This window comes from Vidua macroura, chromosome 2 (genome assembly GCF_024509145.1).
Source record: "Vidua macroura isolate BioBank_ID:100142 chromosome 2, ASM2450914v1, whole genome shotgun sequence".
NCBI classification, from domain to species: domain Eukaryota; kingdom Metazoa; phylum Chordata; class Aves; order Passeriformes; family Viduidae; genus Vidua; species Vidua macroura.
Window position 1 is genome coordinate 77,839,643 of NC_071572.1, and position 18,297 is coordinate 77,857,939.

The following is an 18,297-nucleotide window of genomic DNA, read 5'->3' on the forward strand; positions in this document are numbered from 1 at the left end:
CCTACTTATATATAATTTTTTTTCTAGCACAGATGAGAAAGGGGGTTTCTATTATTTTATTTTAATTTTGTCAAAAAAGTTCTACCCCCATGAGGAATAATTTCAAAGAAAGATACATGAAATTCAGGTAAAAACTGGTGAAACAGCACCACTCAGAAAGACTTGCTCCAAATTTTACACACTGATGATTAACTCACACATGTAATCAAGACAGAAGTTTCCGGGAAAAATGTGCCCTACATTGTGAAATTGAAACAGTTGGGGTTTTTCTACATCTGAGAAACAGAAACCCTAACTTCTGTTATTTTCTTCTAAAAGAGTCAAAAGATAATATCATATCTATAGAAAACCAGCCATGGATGCCAAATTCTAAAACTTGCTTCGTTGAAAGTCTTAGAGGTATTTCTGGTGAGTTAATTGTTCCTTTTTTTTGTAGAATGACCCTGTAAAATGTTGTAAAATAAAGATAACTGAAAGTTTCCCCTGTGGAGTTCAATACGAGGAGACAAAGAGACAAGGACTGTACAAAGACCATGATCATTTCCTGTTTCCATGGTGATACAGTTCTGGAAAAGATACACCCATTTAAACTGGTGGATCCTTCTAAAATATATTATTAAGCAGATGTAACAGTGCTTGTTAAGCATTGGAATGAAGTTCCTGGGTCCTATTCAAACTCTTTCCATCCCTCCCCATTTAGAGAGCATGAGCTAAGAGGAATCACAATGTAGAAAGGCCACATAGAGCAGGAAGATTCATGAAGCCTCACATTATGAAAAAGATAGGATTCAGATGTACAATCTCCAAAAATGGCCCACATTCTTTACTTATTTATTGGAATACAGATTTTCTGGATAAAAAAGTCTCAGATATGTGTCTATTTATTGATATGACATCTTCATAATCTACCTATGTTGCTGCATGCTGGAACTTAAAACTCACGGTTTACTGAAGACATGAATTTTAATGATTCAGTATTGAGTTTTCTCTCTTACGTGTGCACTCACAGTAGTAAGGAAGATGAACCATTTAAATGGAGATAGAACATGTTATCATATTAATCACACCTATTAAAAAATTAGACAAGCTACTGTGCATCCATTTCCCTCTTGCAAACATCAAACTGTGAAGCTAAGGTTAAGAAAAAAAATGTTCAATGTACTTATGTTAGGTCATCCTTGAAATCAACATAGGTTTGAGAGTGTGTTAATAGGGACATAGGACAATTATTTCTCATGAGAAAGACAGTCATTGTCTGTAGTCAATGCAAGGGAAGTAGATTATAATATATGGAAAGATAATCTCTGTTTAGCTCATTGTTTCTGATCCTGAACAGAATTATAAATATTCCAGACTCTTCATTTCAGAGTGATATTTAAATCTTCACTGAGAACCAGGAGAGAGGAAGTGACTGCTCTGTAAGAAATGTTCCCGTATTTTCACTGGGTGTTTCCACTCTTGATTGATTACATGAGTTTGTCCTGCTGTGTAGTTGTTGCTTGGCTTATCCTGTGTTGACACCATGAGGACACTGCTACCCAGGATGAAATGTGCTACATCCTGCAACGTGCAGATGAGAGATCCATAAATGCAGACGTTTCTATTTTGGGGTTATCTACCGTGTCAGTGTTGGGGATCTGTTGGTGTTAAGCTCTGTCACACAAGTTATAAACAACTTGTCTCCTCATTTTACCTAGAAAATAATTACTTAATTTGCTTCCCCTGGTAACCTCCAAACTCTACTGGACTATTTTTCCTTCAGGGTAGACCAACTGGCACATTTATTCCTGTCTTGACTTTAACTTTGAAATCTCTTTTTTCTATTTCAGATACAAAGAAATGTTCATGTGCCTGACAACTGAGTTAATGTTTCACTTCTAGCAACCATTCTGGTAAAAGATAAATCTTCTATTGACCCTGCTTATAAGTTGCTATCAAAAATATCCTTGAATTTTCATCCAGAAGAGGGCAATAATGGTGATGAAAGGGCTGGAAGGAACATGCTGTGAGAATTAGTTGAGGTTTTGTCTGATTTGGAGAAAAGATGGGTGAAGGGTGACCTTATGGCTCCTCCCTGAGGAAGAAAAGTGAAGAGGGCAGTGTTGATTTCCCTGGTATCCAGTAATAGGACACAGGGGAAAAATTCAAAGCCATAGCAAGGGAGGTTAAGTATGATATTAGGAAACATCTCTTTCCTGAAGAGTTGCTCAAGCAGTAGGCTTTCTAGAGAAGTGGTCAGTGTCCCCATCCTGACAATGTTTAAGGGGCACTTGGATAATGCGCTTAGTAACACGCTTTTACTTGGTCAGCCCTGAGGTAGTCAAGCAGCTAGGCCGGGCTGTTACAGGTCACTTCAAAATGAATAGCCATATTCTTTCTATTCTATTCTATTCTATTCTATTCTATTCTATTCTATTCTATTCTATTCTATTCTATTCTATTCGTTTTGTAACTATTAGGTTTATTACTAAATATGTTCAGACAGCATTCTGCAAATTTCCAATATGTTTTTCCTGTCCTAGCCTTTTAGAGAAGTCCATATTTCTGTTTGCCTACACTCTTTTCATCTCCTCTCCCCAAGAGATGCCCAGAAGTTCGTATACATTCAACAATTTCCAGAGATGTACTGGTGCTAGTGAAACAAATTTCAGTAACCTGGTTATTTCCCATAAACTAGTACAGAAAATCCTTTGCTTCTTTTTTGTCTCTCTCATATTTTCTGACTCCTCATTCAAAAACACTGCAGCACATTCCAAATTATTATCCTTATAGAAGATCTTATGTCACTGTGCTTAAATCCTACTTTTCCTGTGCAATTCATATAATACAGCAGCAGACCCATTTACAGGTTCTCATCTATGCTTAAAAAAATCAGGTTCTTGTAAAAATACAATTTAAATCCTTTTGAATCTTTAAAATATATTAGAGATTTTCAGTTTGATTTTTTCTCTTGGTTGTCAGAGTGGCTTTTGGAACAACATTTGTAAACAAAATTTGATCTATCTCATAATATCATTTCACTTATTAATATATTTTTTTTGTGTAGCTGGATTTAGACACTTCTAATTTCTACTCCCAGGCTAATATCAACTGAGTAATCTTCCACAGATTTCAGGGCTCAGAGACAATATAAAATCTTTAATGACATTTTTTTTTATGTAGTGTTTAATTAATTGGAATTTTTAATTGTAGACAGAAATAGCAAGTAAGCAGAGAGGCAGTCCTAGTTTACAGGTATCAAATTATGTCATTAAGAAGCACAGAGAAATGAGTCACTGATGTAAGTATTATTACATTTACTTTGTCATGTATTAACTATTTAAAGCATAAGTGCATATGATCTTTAATAAGATACACATTTTTAACTCTGACATTAAAAATTTATTATACAATTTCAAAACAATAGAAAAACATGGAGAAATGCTACATTAGTATAGGATCTGATGAAAAAAAAATTAAAAATAGAGATTTTTAGTAATCTATCTTGTTTTCTTTAGCCAGTTGAGCCCAGAATAATTTTTTGAAACTCCACAATCATGGGAAGAAGTGTGTTATTTTGGTACACTGATCTCACAAGTTTAAATGGCAGCTTCAGAATGAGCATGCCTTTCCTGTAAATCCAGTGTGACTTCTGCAAAATTGGAGTAGGGACAATATCTCCTTTCCAGGGATCTCCATTTGACACATAAAATAGGTCAGGTAAATTTTATACTGACTGTGCTGCTTTCCTTTCAGAAAATCCAAAGGAGCCCAGACTGACCATTTGGGTTAGGACACATAGGACACTTGAAATGTAGAAAAATGAATTGGAGGAGATGAATTTTCTATGCACAATTTAGGATTGCTTTGTCTACTTTTTAGAAGAGACAATTCATTATGGATGCCCTGTACTCTTGGTACTTAATCTCAAAAATCAACATGATTCCACTCTCTGAGGTAATCCTTCCACTCACTAGGTATATTGGGTGCCCTCAGTCCTGTCTCCTGAAACTGCTGGTATTTTTGAGCAATGCTTTAAAGAGGCAAGGTGTCACATGCTGGTGACACTTTCTTGATGCAGTAGGAATGAGAACTTTTAAAGGAACTTTAATATTTGGAAAGTACAAACATCTAAGGAAAAAAGTATATTTGTCAGACTGAGGAAATTCATTCACTGAGAATGAGCAGAGAGTCAGGGTTGATTCTTTCTCTAGTATGTCACACATATTTTTCAACCTTCAGTTTATTATGCCCAAGAGTATCTTAAAAAGTGAAATTTTAGCAAAAGAAAAAAAAAAGGTTTTATTTTATAAAACCTGCTAATATTTAGAAAGCATTTTTGGTTTTAGTCAATAATTATATAAATTTTAACACTGCAGCCCTTGTGAAAGATCTATTGCTTTAGCAAATAGAGGGGCAGGTTCTATTATATTAATGACTGCTTTTGAACCCATCAAAAAGGCATTATAATGCCATTACTTCACTGCACTGTAATTAGAAATTTGCAAGGAAGGAAACTGGTTTAGGGTGATTTTATCATTTGTATTCAGTGTAAAAGACAGTAGCAGAACTGACAGTGATACTTTGATTTTGACAGGTCTCTTTCCTAGGCTAGTTTTGAAAGCCCTACAGATATTTTAATCCAAGCCAGTGACACATTTTAGTACCTAATTGTAAGATCAAAGACTGTCAGATAGAGAAATTTTAGCTGAATGAAACCTGCTTATATGTAAAACAAGACACTGGAATTCAGTACTCTAACCTAGTTAAGCAAGGTACAAGCAATTCATTCCCTCCTCACTCCCTCCCTCTGGAATGCATAGACCACCCATTGAAACCCTAATCTTGAAACATGGAGTTTCTGAAGTAAAATCTCTATCTCTGTATTTAATTGTTGATCATAAACAGAGTTGGATTTCCCAGGGAGAGGTAGTGTTGTGCCATTTCTATATGCAACTCAAAATCCTGGAGCACTATTGCTTTCAGTAGTACATTGAAGATGTGAATAGTACAGCCAGAGGTCCTTATTCATGTGAAAACAATTAAATCTTCTAACACTAAAGATGCCAGAAATATTTCTTTCTGTTCTTTTGAACTGGTTTAGTTAGTCAGATAATTATGCTTTAATTTTATAGTTAACAGATACGTGAAAGTTTTTGTAATCAGTTATGAATCATAAAAAGTAATGCTATTCTTCACACACGTAGTAAGTCTGACTCTTTCAAATCTGAATATGTATGATCATGGAAAATATTATTTAAATGTGCTAGTTATTAATCAAAAATTCTTGAAATGCAATAAATATCTTGAGATCATTTAATCCAACCTCATTGCTCAGGAGCATTCAGATAGAAGAGGTTGCCCAAAGAAAAAGATGATCTTTTAAATCTCTTCCAACCAAAACCTATGATTCTACAATAAAGCAGGTTGCCTGGGACTGTGTCCAGCTCAGTTTTGGATATCTTTAGAGACGGAGATCTCTGAAGGCCTCTGAAGATCTGCCTTTGCTCATGGATTGGATGTCTTTGGTGGGCCATATGCTGTTCCTTACATCTGCTGCTGTCCTGTCTTTGGGTTTATCTCCACAGTTTGCAGATGGGAAGGAGAAGGAAGGCTCATGGTAGCTATGAAGAATTGATGAAAACTAGCTGGCAGACCAAGCTGCTTTTAACTCTACTTAATCTGTAGTACTCCAGCATACATGGCATTATTGGGAATGATCCAGTTCTTAGAAATATGTGAGACAAAAAAAAAAAAAAAAAAAAAAAAAAGAAGACAAAAAACTGAGAAAACCCTTGAGGGGCAAAGAAAAGTAGACAAAAGACAGACAGTGGTCAAGGAGACCTGAATACCTGTTCCAAAGGACTATAGGATTTAAAGGTGTGGATAGATTTGTCCACTCTTTTAAATATGTTTCTTTTTTTTTTTTTTTTTTTTGATACTATAATTTAATTGCTGCCACAAAAAAAGGAAAAGGTGTTATTAGTAAGGGGTAGTTGACCAGTATACATCATCCTTCATCTTTCCTGAAAGGACTGCAAATACCCAGATTGCCTCAGGCACAGGAACAGTGCTAGTACAGAGGGCAGTACAGCTTAAATGACACAAAAGAGAGAGAGCTCTGACCTAGAAAACCACTTAAGCATGCAGACTACTGAAATTCCATTAAAATCAGTGGCAATCATAAATGTGCCTGATTTTTGGTGTGCTTAAATGCATGCTATGAACTGAGATGCTGCTCCCTGGCAGTGAACTCTGAAACATATGAGGGGTCCTAAAAAATGAAGTAGTCCCCTGACTGGGGATTTATCTCTCTTTACTAAATCACTGTCTTTTGTAAACTGGGTATTACAGTATTTCCCTCTTTCTATCCCTTCAGAAATCAAGGTTTCTGAAGACAGCAGTACCCCTCAAGCACTTAATCTCTGCATAACAACAAACGGAATGGGAGTTGTTTCTGTGTGGGGATTCTCAATGCTTAAATGAAACATAACTCCAAGCAGACATTAACCAAAAAATTCCATTTAGCTCTAACGTACCAACATTTTATTTTTCTACTGAACTTTTATCCTCTTTAAGTTATTGTGCTGTTTGATTTTTAGTGTATGGAGAATTTAGAACATAAAAGTCATCTTCACCTTTGTTTTCACAGGGCTTTAATAATAAGCACTAAACTACAGATCTGGTGTGCATGGGAATAAATTCTTATATCCTCACAGTAGTGGCTATAAAAATATAGAACCTAAAATCACACAGTCAGATATTTAGTAATTACAAATAATTCATCTTCATCTCCAGCCTTCACAACAAAAGTATTAGTTTAGGCTTAAGGAGCTGAGGTAGAGCAGTAGCTGAGAGATATTTGAGCCCTTTCTGTCTTTCTAGGCCATGTTTCCATCAATGTAAACCAGTCAGCCATTTCTGATGGCATAATTACAACACACATCCATTGTTAATAGTCCAAGTATATTTCCAACAAATATATAGGTTTTAAATTACTTACCAATAGCTGACTGAATTTAGCAAGTTTTTCTAGGATTTTTTTGAGTACTACTCAGCAAGCCTAAATGCAAAGGCTCATCCTCAAACAGAAACCAAGGGCAGACTGAAATATCATACTAATCTACCTCCAGCAAAAGCCTGTCTGGACAGTTTTGGTGTTTGTTTTTTTTCCTCTATGCCTTCAGGTTTTGCTGCATTACTGGAGGAAATTAGTTCCAGAGGGGAGAGTCTTCTCTTGAGTATTCGCCATCACCTACCCTCTCAACAGCACAGAAGAAGCATTTCCCCAGAAAACTGTGACCTAAAGCATCTTAGGGAGCAGTATGAGTTTATTGGCTTGTAGTCTGCAGGGAACTCCCTTGAGCCTCTTGAGCTTGTGCTGTCCATAGCTAATTCCTCCTTTGCAAGCATTGTGGGAAAATCTCTCCTGAGCAATGTGCTCCCAATTGTTCTTTATTCCCAAAATATTACTCTAGATACCAGAATTACCACAACAAACTGCTAGGAAACTTACAACACTTCAACAGCTGAGAAACCTGAATTTGAAGATTAGAAATTAGGTTCAGACAAGCTGCATACTGCCACAAAGCAAAAAAGTAACTAATTTATATAAAACAAGAATATTTTTAATGTTCCAACTGAGTGCAAGTTTTAATAATTGGTGTTGTGTATAGCACTCCTTTGACATAGTCCTTGATCAAATGAAGACTTTGTGAGGTTGGGTTATTATCTTAAAGACAGACACAAGTGGAAGCTGTCATCTTATATGTACATCTGCCTCACACATATAAGTTTAAGCAGAATTCCATACTTCTTCCTTCTATTTTTAAATCAAAAGTTTCATTATAAGAACACAGTCATATTGTTCATTTTATTTACAAGTTATTCTGAGTGTGTTGTCATTTTAATTAGTGGTTTTCACAAAAGAGAAGATCATAATCAATTAGGGATATATGAAAAAGCATTTTAAAGAAAAGGCAATCAAGAAAACTTTTCAGAAAATCAACTCCTTTTAAGTGAATGGTGTATTGATTTTACACCATTCACTTGCATATTGTGTCACTTAGAGAAAATGTCTCTTCCAAATGCTTGCCTACTCTTTGTGAACATGCATCTGAAAACCTAAATAGTTTGCCAAGGTCTAGTCTAATTTATTTACATTACAGATTGTCAGCAAAAGTAGGTGGCAATCACCATGGGACCAAAAGAAGGCGGTTTGAGAGCAAATATAAAATAAAGAATGAGGATGGTGTTTGTGTACAAGATTAAAATGGGTTGTGAATAAACTGGAATGAAAACCAATACTTGGGATTTATTTTGACTTTTATTAGGTAATTATGAAGGTGAAACTATTTTTAGTCCTACTAGGTTTTACTAGCTTGTCGATTTAGGAAGGCTATGGAATTTTAGGAGAGAATGGTGCTTTTTTAAGGTAGTGTGAACTCTGTGCTCTATTTGCCAAAGGAATGAATGATTTCATATTCTAAGTGATAGGCACAGAAAGTTCTACATCGGCAAATAAGAGTGAGTGTGAAGCTGTCAAGGTGCAGGTGCAATCCTACTGTGACATCAAGGACTGTCTGTATTATGTTCTTTGTCATGCAGCGTAGTTTTACACACTCCTGTGAGAAGCAGGGAATTGGACTTGATGAACCCTTCAAACCCTTCCTTGGGATCCTCCCAACTTGAGCTATTCAATGGTTCATGCGTAGAGCAACTGAGGCAGACTGATGATGGGGGTGACAGGGCATGACCAGTGGGACAGTTGCACTTGGATGAGCATCAGATTTAATAGCAGCAGAAATTACTGAGAGCAGAAATTTTTCCATGCTGCACATGGTCAAACCCAGGACATCTGAAACTTCTTGTACAATCAGAAAGAGCACAGACCCCATGTGATGGAGATAAGCACTAAAAATGGAAGAAGACATGATACAAATGTCTGCTGTACATAAAGGGGGCTTCCAGTTCCTAGAGGGGACTTACAAGAAGGCTGAAGTGGGACTTTTCACAAGGGCATGTAGTGATAGGACAACAGGGAATGGCCTTAAACTGAAGGAGGATAAATTTAGATTAGTTTTAGGAAGAAATTCTTTACTATAAGGATGATTATGTTACCTCCTTAGAAATGTTCAACGACAGACTGGATGAGGCTCTAAACAACCTAGTGAAGATGTTCCTGCCCATGGCAGATCATCTTTAAGGTCCCTTCCAACCCAAGCCATTCTATGATTCTATGATAACTGAGATCAGATATATGAAAGTGAGGCATAACCCATATGCCAGTTTAAGATTCAGGCAGCCAAGATATCAGCTATGCCAAAATAGGCTATTTTTCTCTTATGCAGCCTCATCATTTCGTTTCTGGATGTAGAGAGTTACTCTAACCTTTCAGTGCTGGTAGATATTTCTCTGAGGATATTTTAAGTGAGTTAAAGTTAAGGGTGAAGCAAGGTAGATGAGGTGCTCCAAAGGAAAACTCCTCAATATTACAGCTGGTGGATAAAAGAAAAAATGAGTATAATTTACTCTTTTTTCTGCACGCCAAATCAGGACTATATTGTGAAGATAAGTGTCTATCCTATTCTGTGTGTAAAAAGTCAAAAAACCTCATGTGTTCTCTGGTTCTCACTGTAAGAGACAGATCTGCAGGCTTAAAGCACAGGTTAGCTTAGAGCCATGTCAAAGAACTATCTCATTGGGGAATGGAGGGTTGGGGGTTTTAGCAGAAAATGCAGTTTTGAAACTATACCACTCAACTTCCATGGTCCTTTTTTTCTCTCTCTTAGTCTCACAATATAAGCTTTATACTCTTCTCACTTTTTTATCTGCTTTAAAGAGAAATTTAACTCTGCATTCTTTGGCAGACTCATTCCTGAGTTATACTCTGGAGTTGCAAAATGAATGACAACCCAATATGAAACATGTGATTGTACAGAGTGAATTCCATATTGGCCTGCACCCTGCATAATTGCCTTGAAGTCAATCTAAGCCGTGCAAGCTATTGCAGAATTTTTTACATGGAAGAAAAAGAAAAGAAAATTAAAGAGCCCATGTCTAGTGTTGTGTTTTATCCCAAGCCAAATGCGTAGACAGCTTGCATTTGCCAGCCTTCTCAGAAAAAGCCTAAAGGGACCTGTTTGCCAACATTTGATTCCCTGGCAGCAAGCTTTCTGTATTTCCATTAATTAGCCAGCTCAGGGTGTTTGCTGTTTCTCTGTAATACTCTAGCCAAGGGCAGACTCTACGGACGGACATCACAAAAAAGACACTGACTCTATAGAAATCCATTGAAGAATTCCATCTTCAATGCTCGGAGGATTGGAACAGATGCACCAAAGAGATGAGTCCAGGAACACAGATTTTAATGTATGGTTTTATCAGAGCTTAACAATCCTTTAGTGGCATTTGTTTGACTTGCCAAGCAGGAGGCAATGGTTTCATCTGTACCAGTCACTAAGGCAGAGCAGATTGTTAGATACCATAAACAAATATGCTACAATGAAAGCATAATTTAATTTGTTAGTAGTAGGGCTAATTTTGTGTCAGAAAAGTCTGAAATATCAGCACTGTTTTAATGGAGCTATAGATGCCTAAGCACACACATTTTAAGATGCAGACATCTTCTTACACACAGCTGGAGCCAAACTGCTGAGCTAGCACCCAACAGCACTCTGCTGGAAATTGAAATGTCCTATCAAATAATCTTGAAGAACACAAGTTGTAGCAAAAACATTAATACATTTGAGAAAAAAAAAAAAATGCAATTTTGATTTTTGTTTATCAGAAGTTGATTCTTTCTAAGACATTAAATATTATCTCAGTACATTGAAACATAGAAAACAATATATACCCAAGATAAAAATTTTCAAAAATGTTTTGCAAAACTATCAAAATGCATGCAAAGCATCTTCCAAGGTTCAGACACTTAAAAATTGCCAAATCAAGAGAGTCAATTAAATTCAATAAATTTCTTCACAAATCAGGAAAGTTCATTGAATTGCAGGAAAACAGTAGGCTGCTTTCTACATTGTGAAAGCACACCGGCTAGCATTAATGATGTGCTATCGGGTTTTCAGTGACTGTTACCTGAACAGCCATGTCCCCTTCAGAGGAATAAATAGAGAAAAAAAGCACATCTTGACAGATTCGGAATCTCTTAAAAATAGTTGGAGTGAAATGGTAGTTTCTAAAAGACATTTAAAACAATCAAGAAAGAAAATTTATTCTGGTCTAGGTCCTCCCAATGGTCCTGTGAAAAAGGGGTGTGCTTAGTATACAGTATTTCTGGTTCCAAAGCAGAAAAGGATCTACTTACTTTGTAACAAAATCTGTATTGCTCTGAATACACACTTTTAAATACCTGCTATATTTTTTCTAATAATCAGATATTCAATCAAAAGCTGCTTTTCAAGACACTGAAAGAGGAGCAGATCATTGCATGGTGCAAATTGTTTTGATTTCATGCAAACACTACATCCAATGTGTTGCAATCTTGATGCCAATTGTTCCAATAATTATCATACTCTCATAAATTTACTGCAGCTGGTAGCTGGCTTATTGTAATTTTTTTATCCTTTTTTTCCCCCCAAGAAACTTTACAGGCAATAGTGAATTTCACACCACAACAAACAATCACATAACTTTGTGAGAACAGCAATTTTCTGAACAAAAAAGACCCTATTTCAAATAGGAGGAGTTAACATTATTTCACCTTATTGTGCACCTGTCTGAGAGATAGAGGTGAAAAGCAATATACAGAAGCATACACCATAACAGGTCAATGGACCAACTAGTATTTTGACTTTGACAATGACCTGTAAAAGTGTTTCAAAAGAAAATCTAAGACCTTTATGACACATCTAGTGAAATACCACATGCACAAATGGAAGTTTCCCATATTCTCATCATATTGCTGATTGAAACGTATGTTTTTGAGGTAAAACAGGTGCATGTCATCAATAGAGAACAATTAGCAACCATCCAAGAACCAGTCAAGACAAAGCACTAAAATTAATTGTCTTTGATTTAAAGGCAATTTGTACCAATTTTAAAAAAATTAATTTCAAAGCTTTAATTCCTACAAAAACAGTGAATAAAACCCAAAATTTTATTAAACTCTATAATGGTCACTTAACCCTAAGTATTCTTTGTCTTTCTACACCTAATTTTCCTTCCCTTTGAATGTGCTGTATCAGCAACACCCTCCTTTGATGACTACCAAAGTCCTGTCCCTCCAGTCCAGCTAAAGTTGCAGAAACCTTTATCAAGTTCAGGGACAATGGCTGGAGAGAAATCACTGAGCCTTTTGATCTTTTTAATTTTTCTTATTTTTTATTAAGATTTAACTGAGCTTTGTTTCAGAGTGGTGGACTGTGAAACTAGGATAGGGACATTAGACCTTGCTGGGAAAAATATAAGTATGAAATATTACTATGACAAGGTTGTGTGGATAGTTTGTGATGTGTGAAATGAAATCCCTACTCAATGCGCCTAGGCAATGCAATTAGTGCTATCCTGGTCAGGGATTTCATGTTAGAAATGAAAAGATTTGTACTGAAAAAAAAGTAGCACCCTAAAAAATTACAAAATAAAAAAAAATCCTTAAGAGATTCACTCTGATTTATCATTTTTATGCATCTATACTGAGTTAAAGTGAAGAGTCATTTTCAATAAAAATTTGTGGCTAAGTTCTGAATACCTAGTAAATTGCTGATCAGAATAGTAAATGCGGAAAATAATTAACTTGGTCTAGAATTCAGTCACTTTGTGGAGATGGGAAAACTCAAGGTTACTAGGAGGTTCCCATTCATCTCTTCTAGTAGAATATATGATCTTAAAAGAGAAAAAAAAGCACAATAGAGGAATTTTTAATTAACCCCCCCAAACATACAAACAACAACAAAAAGCAGCAAAAATCTGCCCCACAAACCAACCAAAAAAACAACCATGATATTTCTCCTGACAAAGTGAAGCACAGAGTACTAGGCTGAAATTACTTTATCCTGGAGAGAGAAACAAAACTGGCAATATGTTTTCCCTGTTGAAAATAAGACTTTTGTTTCTTCCCTTCCAAAGATGAAATGCAATCTTGTTTTCCTCTTTTACTCCAATTTGTAACAAAGGAAAATTCTTTCAAAAATGGCACTCGTGGAAAAAAAAATTGTGTCTTTCAGCCAAGCACTACCTGCAGAAACTATACAAACAGCTCACTGAGACTAGAGTGGACAGGTTGATTTAGCAGTTAGTCTTTCTCATAACCCTAATATTATTTAGGATAAGCTACATATTCCTGGCTTCAGTGGTTTGAGTGGTTCATAAAGTTTTGTTCTGACCCTGTGCACAGACATGAAATCCATATTTACAATATTATCTCCTTGCTGAAATACAGTTTAAAACTATATAAAAATATTGAAAGCCTCTAATAATTTAAGTCTGTTTCAGAAATGTGCCTAAATCAATTTTTAGATGAAAACAGCACAAAGACTGAACATGGTAGGAAAACCCATGGACTCAGGAAGGTTCCTAGGCACTGGAGTGTGTTACAGGGTCATTAAGCTGTTAATATGCTCTTTGGCATGAATTTTGCCAGCCTTTCTATACAGTTCCCCAATAGAGCTTGACTGTCAAAATATTCTAAAGGTGGCTCCCACTAGTCAGTTTCTACACAGTCTCCTTGTACCTAAAGCCAAGTCATGGTACTTAGCCTCAGTGTCAGGAAATATCTCTGGGCACATTCAGTTTGCTAGTAGCCAAAATATCCTGACTTTTGGCTGTCCAGATGTGTGTGTTCCCTGCTTGTATTCATAAGTGTAGGCAGAAAACACAAGATTACTAAGATTTTTTCTGACTGAAAACATAAACAGGTTAGAATGTATGAAAAAAATCAATTTTTTTTTTTTTTTTTAACACTGAAAGCATGATGGAAATATCCAAAAGCTAGTCATTTGCAAGGTAATCCCTTGACTTGGTCCCTATGGCAGTATGGAGGGACGCATAGCACAACAAGTAAATCAGAAATCCATGTTGGAACTGGTCTGGAAAGGAACTATATATATTCTATGTTCATCAGAACATCTTAAAATAAGAACTGGAATGAATAATTTCTTTTAGAGGGTTAAGATTAGATGGAGAGAACACATACTTCATTCAGAATAAAAAATATTTTTTGTACTGTGTAAGCAATGCATTTCTGTGCCTACATGTTTGTACTGTTGTCAGTGACATAAAATGAAAAAAATAAACAACCAGGAAACCATAATACAGATTCTTGGAAAGATAAATTAAATTCTCTTTACTTTAAAACTTTTTAATGCAACATCATCCTATTTGTTTCATTCTTTTGCAGGGTCTTCTCAGGCACCAAAAATATAAATTAACTTCTAAAATTCGTGTTTTCTTTTCTGTATATTTCTTAGTTCAGAAGTTCTCTGATTCTTATTAAAATATAAAAGTGCATTATTACTACTAATAATTCCACCTTATATTACAAGTATAAAGAGCATTGTAATCTTTAAATTAACACAACTGCTTTGTCTATTTGGAGTCTTTGAGCTGGTAACTCCATCTCAGGGATGGTGTTGAACCAATACAAACTGCTCTCCATCTTGACTGGATCTTCAAGATGCTATCAAAATATCTATTACCAGGAAGTAAAAATTAGCAAATTTTTTTAGATTTAATGAAGTTGAAAAGACACAACATAAGATAAAAAAGGCAAGGGCAGGTATCTGGAAAAATTAATTGAATTATAAAATGGTTTATGTAGGGGACTTTTAAAAACTGTCTCATTTCAACCGCCTGACGTGGGCGGGGAAGACTTCCACTAGACCACATTTCTCAGAACTCCTTCCACCTTGGCTTTGAACACTTCCAGGCATGGGTCATCCAAAACTTCTCTGGGCAACCTGTGCCAGCATAGCACCACCCTCACAGTAAAATTTCAAGGAGGAATAGGTGGTTGACAAAAGATTAGAAACTGTAATCTAATACAGGTTCGTACTCTGGCATATTTACCGGGGAGTTGAACAGATCTTTTCTAAATAACAATTTACAACTTGTGACCTTTTCCTTCTTTCCATTCCCTTTTCCCTTAAATTATCACTCTAAATTTATCCAAGTGCCTCTCAGCAATCTGATAGGTTACAGCTACATATTGAATAGAGAAAGCATTGATTTGAAAGGAAAAGGAATTTCTCAGAAGTTCTGCTCTGCAAGAATTTGGTGTCTGCCAAGAGTTTAAAAATTTATACATACTCAATGGAATTGTTCTTACACAAAGAATAAAAGATTCCAGCAATAGTTTGTTGTTGGTATTGTAATTATGTTATTTGTACTTGGCAAACAAAGATTTTGAACATATAAACTAGAGCTAGCTGAAATGCTTTTTGATTCAAACCATATTGAACAAAATTGTGCACTAAATAAAATCTCATTTGCTCTTTTATTTTTTCCAAAAACTATCAGCCTTTCTTAAAAAAAAAAAAAAAAAAAAAAAAAAAAAAAAACAACCAAAAAACAACAAAACTCCAAAAGGCTAACATGTGAAAAATGTTGATTTCTCAAGACCTGAAATGGTTTTGATTGCCTCTGCTGTATCTCAGGGAAATCACCATTCAAGCCACCAGTCTTATAGGATCATTGCCTGCAAAATGTCTACCCGTCCTATAACTAGCAAGAAATGCAATTCATCTTCTCTCGGTATCTTGATCCTTTTTGTACCTTTTCTCTCTTGTAGCCTCTGTTGTAGGCTTTCACCGCAATGAGTCACATTGGAAAGCCTGGCTCGGTATATGCTATTGCATGTCTGTAAGGATACTACAACTCACGGGATCATAGAACGGCTTAGGTTGGATGGGACCTCAAAGGTCATCTAGTTCCAACCCACATACCATGGCCAGGGATGCCACTCACTAGTCTTTTATGTATAGCTGGCTGCTGAAATTCTCTGCAGGTCCCACCACCTGAATAACCTATGGCAAATAGGCTTCAATTAGTCTTCACTGTTTCAGAAATATTCTTCTGCTTCATGAACTTTCTCTGCAGTTGTAGAAATCACAATAAATTATACAAATAACAATAGAAGCTTCCCAGGCTTAACTATTTGCAAGGAAATCTTAAGATAAAACTGTTTAATTTCTTCTATTATTCTGTCAGAGCTACAATAATACAGTAATGTAAATGCTTACTCATTATAAACACCCCTGAGTGAACATTACTTGACAAATTAATGTACCTCCACTTTGTCCTGTGTGTTCCCTATAATGGTTTGAGTGTGGAAATAAGATTTGCTGTGATCTTCCTTGTGATCCCCAGTCCCAAATTTGTAGTCAAACTGTGCTATCTCTCTTTCACAGTTACTTTAGTGAATACTGAGTTTAACAAAATTTGTAAGTGACTCCTGCAATTTTCATCCCTTTCATTTTAAATAAAGCTGTCCTTATCATGTAAGTTAGATAAAGGATTTGTTTTCTTTCAGGTAAATAGTCTGAATTTCCTGAAATGGGTGTTAGAAGAGAAATTTAAATTAAACAAAACTTTACAACAAGAAAAAAAGAAGCAAAACAAACAAAACCCCCCAAGAACAAGAACAAAATAACCACCAACCCAAAACAAACAAACAAACAAACAAACAAAAAAACCTGTTAACACAACAAAAATTACAAGTGAACCACTCATGTAAAAACCTGGCTTCTTTGTAACCGCAAAAGAAGGTTTGCAAATAAAGCATTTGGCAAAATTAACAATGTGCCCTTGGTAATGTTCATGGTCTTAAAGGTAAATTCACAGTCTAGTAAAATAAGCCTCTGGATCTGTGATAATGGGGAGTGGAAGGTTGGACAGATAGAGTTGTTTTTTTGGTTTTTTTTAATAGGTTAAATTATAGTATAGGCCTTTATATTATAAATCCCTGAGGTCACTGACAATCTGGGGCAGATTTTAACTCATGCTGGAAGGTTTAACATCTCAGAGTCATCTTCCTAGGTCTCTGTACTTTTAGCTTTTTAGCATTCAGACTCCATTTTTTAGCTAGTTACCTCTTGTTTTCATCTTTGTTTATTAGCATTGCAAATGTGTTCATAGTACAAAGCTTACTATTCCTTAGACTGTGTTTCATGATTGTCTCTAAGGTATTTATAATTATGTGAAAACAAACTTCTTCTAACAGTTCTTGTTTCCAGAAAATACAACATTTTGTGAAACAGAAGGTTCCAAAGGGGCTAATGTTTTTGGAGTGATTTTTGTATTACATATTTTACAGCATACCTTGTTTTGTGTTGCCGAAAGATAGGATTGTCTTCTCATTTAAAACATATATTTTTAAGACACATGAATACATGAGAGAAAAATAATAGTTTTCATGTAATTATCTGCTGGTTTAAATTGTGTACAGGTCTAAGTTTTAAATACAACTGAAAGATTGTTTCCCATGGCATGTTGCCTGAAGTACATTGTATTTTCAATGCAGATTTAAATAAACATCTTGTTTTTTCCCCTTTAGTCTTTTAAGAACCTGCCAGAGTTCATAAAAAACCCTATTCACCTCTTTCTAAAGCTGTGAATATCTACAGAGCAGCCAAAATTGTAGTAGACCATTTACTGCAATAAACATAAGCTGAAGCATTGTTATTATAATTGGTGAATTATTTGTTAAAAGGTCTGACTGAAATAAATGTTCCTGACATAAATGTTTTGTTTTATCTAAAAGTAAAAAAACAGCAAACCAAAAAACCCCTCAACAAAACCATGAACAAAAATCCCTAAATATCCTTATGGTTCCTATAACCAAAGAAATTATATCTGTAAAAAAAAAAAAAAAATACATATTACACCTTCAAAAGCAAAATGATGGTATTAAATAAAAACAGGTAGATGATTCAGACATACCCAGTTGTTATGTTACCTGCCTACTTAGAAAAATATTAAAATACATAAAATATATATGGGAATTTGATTTGGTAGATGATGCTTGCCTGTCTATTCAGGAGCTATTTAAAGGTCTCTTGAAACTGGAGCATTGGATCATTTTCTAAGAAACTAGAATAGAAATAGCAGCATGTCTCTGTCCTTGTCGTGTGTCCTGCTCTTATCAGAAAAGGCTTGATTAAAGAGTTTTTGTATGTTTTAAAATTATTCAGGAAAATGAAGCAACTTATATTTTTGAGAGCTGATCCAAAATCCACTGAAGCCTCTAAAAAGATTTAAGTGATCTTTGGATGAGGCAATAGTTGTTAGTGTGGTTGGTTCAGTGGCTCATTCAGTCTATTTAATGCTCCAGACTAATCTTACTTGGCTTACTGTCTGTTTTGCTTTCTA